Genomic DNA, 10,281 nt, shown 5'->3' on the forward strand with positions numbered 1-10,281 from the left:
TGTGTGTGTGTGTGTGTGTGTGTGTGTGTGTATAGATGTGTGTATATATATATAGAGAGAGAGATGTGTATACAGATGTGTATATATGTGTGTGTGTGTATATATATAGATATTTGTGTGTATATGAGTGATAGCAAGTTACCCCCTAAAATATAAAACATACCAAGTCCATGACACCACAGTTATGTTAGTCATTAGTCCATCAAGATGTCCCATTTGAGATAACTGTAGGATTGGAGTCAAGAATTGAAATGGCCCTGAAGTTAAGAATCAGATGGTAGGTATAGTTCCAGTATAGAAATCTGCACATTGAGATGGGCCCAGAGTGAGAAGAGATACATGTTCAATCAAGGATTACTGGTTTATCAGGCCTAGGTGATATATATACAATTTCAAGTAAGGATATCTATTTCATACAATTATAATTCATACATATATTTCATACACATATATTTCACACACACATATTCATACATATATTTCAATATATTTCATACATACATTTCAAATACATATCATATACATATTCATATATAATTTTATATATACATTTTGTATGTATATGTATCAATATGTATGAAATACATATGAAATATGTAAGTATGAAATATTTATGTATTGCATGCTTGAACCTTTTCTTGCTCCAAGCCCATCTCAATGTATTTTTTAAAGTATTAAAAAGCTTTTTTTATTGTAGTTTGATTTACAGCTATTAATTATCAATAGTACAGAATTGATCAAAATATCAGTATTTCAATTTTGATAAAAATATTATAGATAAAACTTGGAATCCACTGGACATATATTTTAAGGACACAAGTCTAAACATCTAAACCAAACTGACTCCATGACAGGCTTTAAGTTTCCCCTCTAACTAGAAGGCCTAAGTTCCAGCTTCCCCGAAACTATCTGGAAGTTACACATTGCCCAAGGCAGGAGAAACCACCCTTGCAACACCCAATCAGGAAAGGCCAGTGACCACCCTCCACATTACTAAGGGAGAGGCCTATAGATAGAAACTATAGATAGGACCCTGTTACCTAATGTTAAAGTTAACCCATTAGTCACAGAACAAGACCCTAGGCTCGCTCTGTAATTGGTTGAATTTAAAGGTACTCTAAATGTTGTAATTGGATCCCGCCAAAAGTAATGAATACTCTAGACAATGTGTATGGTTAAACCCGCTGTCAATGATGTTGAATAATTATGATTGGATCACTATTCCCATGCCACAATTTCTGTAACTCCCCCGTCACAAACCCCATAAAAACCCTATTCTACCTTTGTTCGGGGCTCTCAGCATGGATCCACTGCATTGGTGAGGTCTGGGAGCCCGAGCTTAAGCCCGAATAAACACCCTTTGCTTTTGCATACATGACTCAGACTCCTTGGTGGTCTTGGGATTTTGGGGAGATCACGATCTGGGCATAACAATATCTGTTAAGAAATGAATGGGCCCTTCCTCTTTATAGTATCCATGGATGATTTTACTTATTGCTTATGTGACTGAAGACAACAGCAAGTCCATTCTTACTTTCCATTTTCAGAGATTAAACATTGAGAAACCTTGTTCACATGCATAAGTATGGGGAGGAAGAGGAGGTTTGTTTGTTTGTTTTTAAAGTTTTTTTTTTTTTTTGAGAGGAGTGAGGGGCAGAGAGAGAGAGAATCCCAAGCAGTCTCCCCACCAGCAGCTCAGAGCCCCTTATGGTAATTGAACTCACAAACAGTGGGATCGCTGCCTGAGCCAAAATCAAGAGTCAGACAGTTAACCAACTTAGCCACTCAGGCACCCCTAGAAGGAGTTATATTATAGCAACGTCATTCACTTCTTTAAACTCCTTCCAACAAATTTGCCAAAAATCACACCTTTATCAGTAATAAAAGAATCTATTTTAATGATCTTTCAGCTAACAGATTGTTAGCTTTTCCTTCAGTTTTGTCTCAAGACTATATATATATATATATATGAAATATGTATATTTGAAATATATATGAAATTTATCACCTAGACTTGAGAAACCAGCAATCCTTGCTTGAATTTGTACCCCTTCTCGCTCTGGGCCCTTCTCAACATGGGGGTTTCTATACTGGAAATATATATATTTTTGGTCTTACATTCTTTAATTATATATATATATACATATATATATATAAATGGAAATCTGTTTTATGTACAGTAGTTGGCTCTATCAAATAATCACACCAAGGACTTCTGGTAATGTTCCTTAGATAGGTTCAGGTGAAAAATTAGGTATTTGTGCACTTCTTTGACTACCATACTTGAGACTTTGTTCTGATTTCAGTTTGAGGCCATGCACACAATTCAAAATATACATAAACTGGGTTAAGGTGATAAAAATGGGCTAAAAGAAAGTACGAGATTTGGAACAAGTAAAATGTGTATTTGCTTGCTTTAGGGGCACCAGTGATCAGCAAGTGCTGTGCATGTCTCAGAGCTCTTTTACTGTAGTGTGAGGGGCTTCTGAACATCTCTGGTGATTTTGTGGTGGGTGGACAAACAGCATATGTGACCTGCTGGACGCTTTGCTGAGGGTTCATTTCTTCTCCGCCTCTCCTTTCTTGGGTTCTTGTTTCAGTTTGTAATCAGCCAGGGCAGCCTTGACTGCATCTTCAGCCAGCATGGAGCAGTGCAGTTTCACAGGGGGAAGGCAGAGCTCCTTGGTGGTGTCTGTGTTCTTGATGGTCAGGGCTTCCTCCACCATCTTCCTTTTTACCCATTCGGAGGCTAATGAGCTGGAGGCGATCGCAGAACCACAGCCAAATGTTTTAAACCTGGCATCCACAATCTTCCCCTTTTTATCTACTTGAATCTGTAATGTCATCCAATTACCACATGCTGGAGCTCCCACCAATCCAGTTCCAACATTTTTGGATGTCTTGTCAAGGGACCCCATGTTCCTAGGATTTTCAAAATGATGAACAACCTTCTTGTGATAGAGCCGGGCTGGAGCCAACAGCTCCTGAGTGGGCACGCGGGGGCTTCAGAGCCCCAGGGAGGACGCTGGCTGCCCAGGAAGGCCGGCTCCAGCCGCCGCTGTCTTGTGGGCTTGCGTCTGCACAGGCTGAGCGCAAGACATTTGTTGGTTTGTTTGTTCATGATTTTTGTTTTAATAAAACACTTTTCCTGGTTCACATTGTCTGGTAGGGACTGTTTGAAACTAAACACATTCTTAATTCCCCATGAGCTATACATACCTGTAATACCCCAATTGCAAACAATTAAAAAAAAAAAAACCCAACAATTTAAGCCTGTTGTCTTTGCCAGAAACATTTATGTAACATAGACTCCACACAAGAACTAGCCATAGTTTCTCTGACATTCAACAGAGTCCTTCTAGAGTCCCTCATGGTAACCAGGGGAAAATACCAGCAAAACACAATAGGATAGAGGCAGACACACGGACCCAAGAACAACACATAGCAGTCATGAGCACATGCTGAGGAGGACAGCCATTCCCACTGGTTTTGCAGACCAAGGACAGGACAAGCAGGAGATCAAATCAAAGTCCTTGTTTTAGGGGAACTAGGTCTGTTTATGGTACCTGCAAGTACATTAATATTATTCGGTCCTACAGTGGCTTCCACCAGTCCTTGCAGAGTCCCAACAGAGGCCAGAGAATTCATTGCTGCACCAGCACTGGAGTTGGGGGTCGAAGCAGCCACCGGACTCGTGAGGGCTCCCAGGGCGCTGCTTGTGGTGGACAAAGGGTTTGCAGTGGTGATGGTGGCTGGGTTCTGGGCCGCAGGTGCAGCCGCCCCCAGTATTGCCAGGTTCTGTAACTGCAGAGCATTTGTGCCAGCCATCTCCTAAATGCCACTGAATGCACCCAGTTTGCTGGAGGGGGTGGCCTGCTGCAGAAGCACCAGGTACTGTGGGGTGAGTCCTCCCAGACTCGTCAGGTTCCCCCAGGTGGCAGTGTAGAGCTGTTGCATCTGCTGTGCCAGCTGCTATTGGTCCTTCTGAGTGTCGGTGAACTTGACTATGATGGGTGAGGAGCTGCCCTCTATGATCTAAGACTGATGCATGGCTTTAATTGTATTCTGTGCCACTGTCCTTGCAGAAAATGTGACAAACGTACAGTTTCAACTCCCATCAGGTCCCTGGACAATCCGGCATTCTTCTATCTGACCAAATGGAGAAAACATCACCCTGATATCATTCTCATTACATTTATTCGAAACCATTCCTATGAACAATTTTTGGTCTTCCATGGCGTTTGACTTTTCACTATCTGTAGGGTTCATCTGAATGAGATGATGCATCCTAAGTAAAGTTTTAGTGTTGTGCAGTGCATTCTGGGTCTCAAGTGCATTTTCTTGTATAAAATGTTAGAAAACAACAACCTTCACTCTCAGGAGGGTTCTGACTCTGGCCCGGGAGGATGTTGATCTGGTAGAGGGTTCTCTAAGGCTCAAAAAGTTCTCTCAGCTCCTTTTCTGACTAGGACCAAGGGTTCTGTCCAACAAACATATTAATGGCATGTGGGTCTGGTTGGTCTGAGTGATCCAAAGCGCCGTTCATCTTGTTGGCTGTGCTGTTAACTCTATTGGGAACTAGAAGGCAGCCCTCAACCACTGACCATTGATATCCAGGAGGAAATCCTGCTTGAAGGCAGAAGTCATGTTCTCTGTGCATGCTCTGTGCTCTGCTGCCAGTACTTGTCACATTCTCTCCCTTCCCGCTCTCCACCAATTGCCTCTGAAATCCAGTGCCCTGCTGATGGTCTGCGGAGCCTTTTTTTTTGGTAAATTATCCAAAATGATTTTTTATTGAGATTAAGTACTACATAGACTTCACAGTTTTATGGCATGTTTATATTTAGCTACAGTCACAAACACATTTTAACATTTACAGTCATGACCATCATCATCACCTTTCTAATCTACAAAACTTATGTATGAATAAAGAAAAATTACTGTTGTAGATAACTTGCCCCTTAAGGAGATATAGCATAATTCTTCACCCCTAAGTGTGAGATGTATATGGCTACTTCCTTCTAAAAGGTAAACTTGATATGACTGTATGCAAATGAGTTTTGCTATGCTCTTCATCCTGAACACTCCCATCACCAGTAAAACCATGACAATACCATCAAACAAGCCCAAATTGAAGGACAGCAACAGATACTGCTGAAAACTCCCGAGATTATAAAAAACAATTGAAAACTAGGTGGTGCAGTTGGTTAAGCATCTGACTTGGTTTTAGCTCAGGCCATGATCTCATGGTTGCATGAGTTCAAGCCATGCATCAGGCTCTGTTCTGGTGGTAGGGAGGCTAGTTGGGATTCTCTCTCTCCCTCTCTATGCCCCTTCCCTACTCACACTGTCTTGGTCTCTCTCAAATAAAATAAAACTTAAAAAAATACAGTAAGTATAAGAAACTATCACAGTTTAGGGGAGCTAAGGAGAAATGGCAACTAAATGTAATGTGGTGTCCTGGATAAGATCCTGGAACAGAAAAGGAAAGAGAAGGGAAGGAAAGGGAAAGAGACATTTGATAAAAGCTAAGGAAACACTCATAATATATGGACTTTAAATAATAATCATGTACCAACATTGGGGCATTAACTATGACAAATGTAGCATATTAATGTAAGATGTTAACAATAACAGAAACTGGGTGTGGAGTATATGGAAACTCTCTTAACTATCCCTGCAACTTTTCTATAGATTTCTATAAATTTTCTATAAGTCTAAAATTACTCTAAGGAAAAGAGTCTATTAAATAATTGTTAAAGCTACCACCTTCAAAAAAAACTATGAGGCATATCATTTTTTTTTTCTTTGCAGTGGAACTTAAAAATAATATCAGTATTGATGATGGATTAGAATCTGGACAAATAGGCATTCTTATAATGCTGGCAAGTATCTAAATTGATAAGAATATTTTTGAAGAACAATTTATGAAAACTTCAGTCATGAACAAAATGAACCCTAATCTGTTTATTTTCCATAGGGAAACACCACCAATAGAGAATTTCCTGTAAAAGAAATTAGGTTTCGGGGCACGTGGGTAGCTCAGTCAGTTAAGCATCTGACTTCATTCCATGGTTCATGGGTTTGAGCCCCACGTCGGGCTCTGTGCTGACAGCTCAGACCCTGGAGCCCGCTTCAGATTCTGTGTCTCCCTCTCTCTCTGACCCTCCCCTGCTCATGCTGTCTCTCTCTCCTCAGAAATAAATTTAAAAATAACATTAAAAAATAAAAATAAATAAAGGGAATTAGTGTCTAGATGCTACAAAGAGAAGGAGGTTCATAGTCTCAGTAATAACTTATTACTGAGGATTTTACCTCCTAGTGAGATAATGAGTTCATACATCCATACATAGTTAAAACAAGTTTTGTTTGTTGGTCAGGACAGAGTTTCCAATTTAGGTTCAGTGAGGGCGTAGCAAACTAGGGTTTCTAGAACATTCTGGATTGTTTAATACATAGTTATTTATTAGCTTTGGCTGGGTAGAGACAGGTGTTGGAAATAAAAAGCCAAATTTGACTAAGAGTATAGGCCATGTACAAAGCAATCACATTTTTTGGTTTTAAATTCCACTTATATAATTTGCTAGTGCTGTGACCTTAGAAAAAAAAGTTACTTGTGCATAAGTTTTCAGTCAATATCAGCTATTGTATAAATTGTGATCTAAAATTATAGAATGCTCTTATCTCCATTTATTAATCTATCCTTTTTTTCCATCATAACCCCAGACTTGCCTTCACATATTATGTGTCAGCCATTTAAAATTACTTATAATTTCTGGATTAAGCTACACTGCTCTTATTCTCATCTTTGTATATATTCTTCCTAAAGCTAGATGAACCTGTCCATATGTTTTATTTTATAATTATTTTATTATAGTCCTTAATATATTATTAAATTTTCTACTTCTCTATTTTCCCAATTAGGCAGGTTGTATGGAAGGCAGACACAAAATTTTAATTTTCTTTATGTGTTTTGGATTCAGAAAAGATATGTCATGTTGTAGGCACTCAGTAAATATGTAACTCTCTCTTCTGAATGTTACACTTTAATTCATGTTTGTAGATCCCCCATCATTTTTAGAACATGGTTTGACAACTGACATTTTAGTGGTTTCTATAAAATTAGCATTGAAAGAAAATAAGGAAAGGAAACACACCAGATGCACTCAATGCCATTCCTTGTATTTGTTTCCTAGGGATGACAAAACAAATTACTATAAACCTGGTGGCTTAAAACAATAGACACCTGAGGCGCCTGGGTGGATCAGTCAGTTAAGCATCCAGCTTTGGCTGAGGTCATGATCTCACAGTTCATGAGTTCGAGCCCCACATTGGGCTCCGTGCTGACAGCTCAGAGCCTGAAGCCTGCTTCTGATTCTGTGTCTCCCTCTCTCTCTTTCTCTCTGCTTCTCCCACACTAGTGCTCTGTCTCTGTCTTTCAAAAATAAATAAATGTTAATAAATTTTATTAAAAAAACAATAGACACTTATTTGGTCACAGTTGTAGAGAATAGAAATCTAAAAATGAGGTGTAAACAGGTCACACTTTCTCTATAGGTGCTAGGAGAGAATGCTACCTTTTCTCTTTTAGTTTCTAGGAGTTTCACATATTCTTTGACTTGGGACTACATGACACCAACCTCCACCTCCTTCTTTACATGCCCCTCTTCCTTGAGTGTCTGGTCTTTTTATAAGGAGAGTTGTCTTTGGATTAAGGCTCACCTGGTTAATTTAGGGTGATCTATTCTCAAGATCCTTAACTTGGTTACATCTGCAAAGACCTTTTTTCCAAATAAGGTCATGATCACGGGTAGCAAGTACTAGGACTTGGACATATTGTTTGGGGACCACAGTTCAACGTTTTATGTCACCTCATGTCAGGGTCCAGTTGCATATCGCTAGATCTCTGAAAACACATTTGAATGAGGGAATTTCACGATGAAAGATAATATCACCATCAAACCAAGAATAAGCAGAACCAATACTTTAAATGTTATATTACCTTCTATAATGGCTTCAATTATATGCTAAATTTAAAATTATTTTATAAATTTAAATGTGCACAGGTTTTAAGGTAATAGGTTCACTAAGGAATCATCCTATAACTAAATATTTGTGTGGATAAAGAAAAGTGTGATATACACACACACATGCATGCTCACACACAGCGGGATATTTACTCAACCATAAAAAGAATGAAAACTTGCCATTTGCAACAATATGGATGGAGCTAGACTGGAGTAAGCTAAGTAAAATTAGTCAGAGAATTACAAATACCATATGATTTCACTCATAGGTAGAATTTAAGAAACAAAACATGATCATGGGGGAAAAAAGAGAGAAGCAAACCAAGATGCAGATTCATAACTATAGTGAACAAAACTGATGGTTAGCAGAGGGGAATTGGGTGGGGGATGGGTTACATAGATGATGGGGATTAAGGAGTGCACTTGTCGTGATGAGCACCAATGTTGTATATAAGTCTTGAATCAGTGTATTGTATACCTGAAACTAATATCAGACTATATGCTAACTGGAATTTAAATAAAAACTTAACTTAAATAAAAAAAATAAATATTTGTGAAACAAACTTTATACAATTAGCAAGGTTTTCATTATTTTTAAGTTTACTGGCTTACTTATAATCAACTTTAGTCAACTATCTCTGTAATACAGGCATAGATACTTTAATAAATCATATATATAAAGCTACATATATTTGAAATAGAATGAAAAGAATAAAACCTAAAATGACTGAGTTCTATGATACTTGTGCTTTTTTCCCCCTCTTTATTTGTGGTTGTGGTTGCTTTTTGTCAGTGGGCCTTAATTTCATTGAAAATACTGGTGAATATCAACTAAATTCGTTCCCATAAATCAAGCATAATGAACTACCTCATGTGCTTAATTTTATTCAAATTTAACAAATATGAACTCCATAATATAGACTCATGTATATTATATATACATACACTTTTTTTTTTCTTTCTTAGATGTCTTCCTGGATTTTCTGAGAAATTTTGTAAAATTAATATAAATGAATGTTCTTCATCACCATGTGCAAACTGTGGAGATCACATCAATGGAAATATTTGCAAATGTCAACAAGGTAATTATTGAAAAAATAATAATCATGCATACTTTATATATTTCCAAAATATATGCTTATGTATATATTAGTGTGTATACAATTTTGACAATACACTCAACCAATATTGCTGTTAATTATCAACCAAATCTTAAGCAGTGAACACACTTATAAAATATGAAATGGATGTTTTTTGATGCTAGTAACCAATCACTTAGGCTATTAGCAGGGAATCCTAGTGTTTAGAGTATATTTCACTACAAGTGTTTTTTACATTTGTGTAAGCTTCAGAATCCTGATCTTTGTCAGTTGTGCCTGTCACACAGCAAGTATTTTATAAATGTTAGGTCTTATCAATATTGACATTATTGTTACCTTCAACAATGGTCAGTATAAAGATGGACAAGCTTAGTAAACTGATTTTATTTATGGAATGATTTTTAATTGATAATTGGTGTTTTGGCCATTTCTGCCTTTGGTCATATTCTCTTTGAGTATATATTGATAGAAAAAACTTGTGTCCACTCATCTTTTTCCCTCTCCTCTAGTTTTCTAACTTTGAAGTTTTATTGCTTTCTTCCTGTGTCTTCTGTCACCCATCTTATCTTCAATGTTCAGGTGCATCTAACCAGCAGAGATGGTGAATGCTTAAATTTCCTTAAGAAGTAATAATCTCTCAGGAATACACATGGGGTGTATTTTTGGTCACTAAAAAATAATTATCACCATTTATGGACTCCACAGAGAGCTTGAGACAGTTTGTTGATAGCCCAGGTTCTGGGCTTCTGGTTGCTTGGGTCCCCTGAGGACATAACAGCCAGGCAGCCATATGGATAGTAGGGCTCCTATTGTTTATGTGAAATTATACAAGCTAGTGAATACTTATCAATTGAGTATCATGGACATGTTGTTGGCAAGTTGAACATTTACTCAGCACGCTACTCTGTTTTGGCATACTCTGTACTGATTCTAGGTTTTATTTGATCAGATAGAACATCTGTAAACATTTCTACCTGAATGTTGAAATAGCCACCTAGACATGAAACTATAACTCTTGCAGATAAAAGAAGCAGAATAAACATTTCAATTCTCTGATATTAAAAACATGAACACCATTTCAAAAGTTTTGTCCCTTTTAAGCAAAAATATCTATATCAAAGTTTGACCATTTAAAATGCTATAATAGCAGGAAA

General features: G+C 37.6%; 2 pseudogenes; both read right to left on the bottom strand.

Annotated features, from left to right (window-relative positions):
• Positions 1 to 2,558: 2,558 nt before the first annotated feature.
• LOC144222532 (iron-sulfur cluster assembly enzyme ISCU pseudogene) lies at positions 2,559 to 3,101 on the bottom strand (annotated as a pseudogene).
• A 418-nt stretch (positions 3,102 to 3,519) lies between these two features.
• Positions 3,520 to 4,647, bottom strand: LOC144222533 (CUGBP Elav-like family member 2 pseudogene; annotated as a pseudogene).
• Positions 4,648 to 10,281: the final 5,634 nt, after the last annotated feature.

Source organism: Crocuta crocuta, unplaced genomic scaffold (genome assembly GCF_008692635.1).
Source record: "Crocuta crocuta isolate KB4526 unplaced genomic scaffold, BGI_CrCroc_1.0 scaffold920, whole genome shotgun sequence".
Lineage (NCBI taxonomy): Eukaryota > Metazoa > Chordata > Mammalia > Carnivora > Hyaenidae > Crocuta > Crocuta crocuta.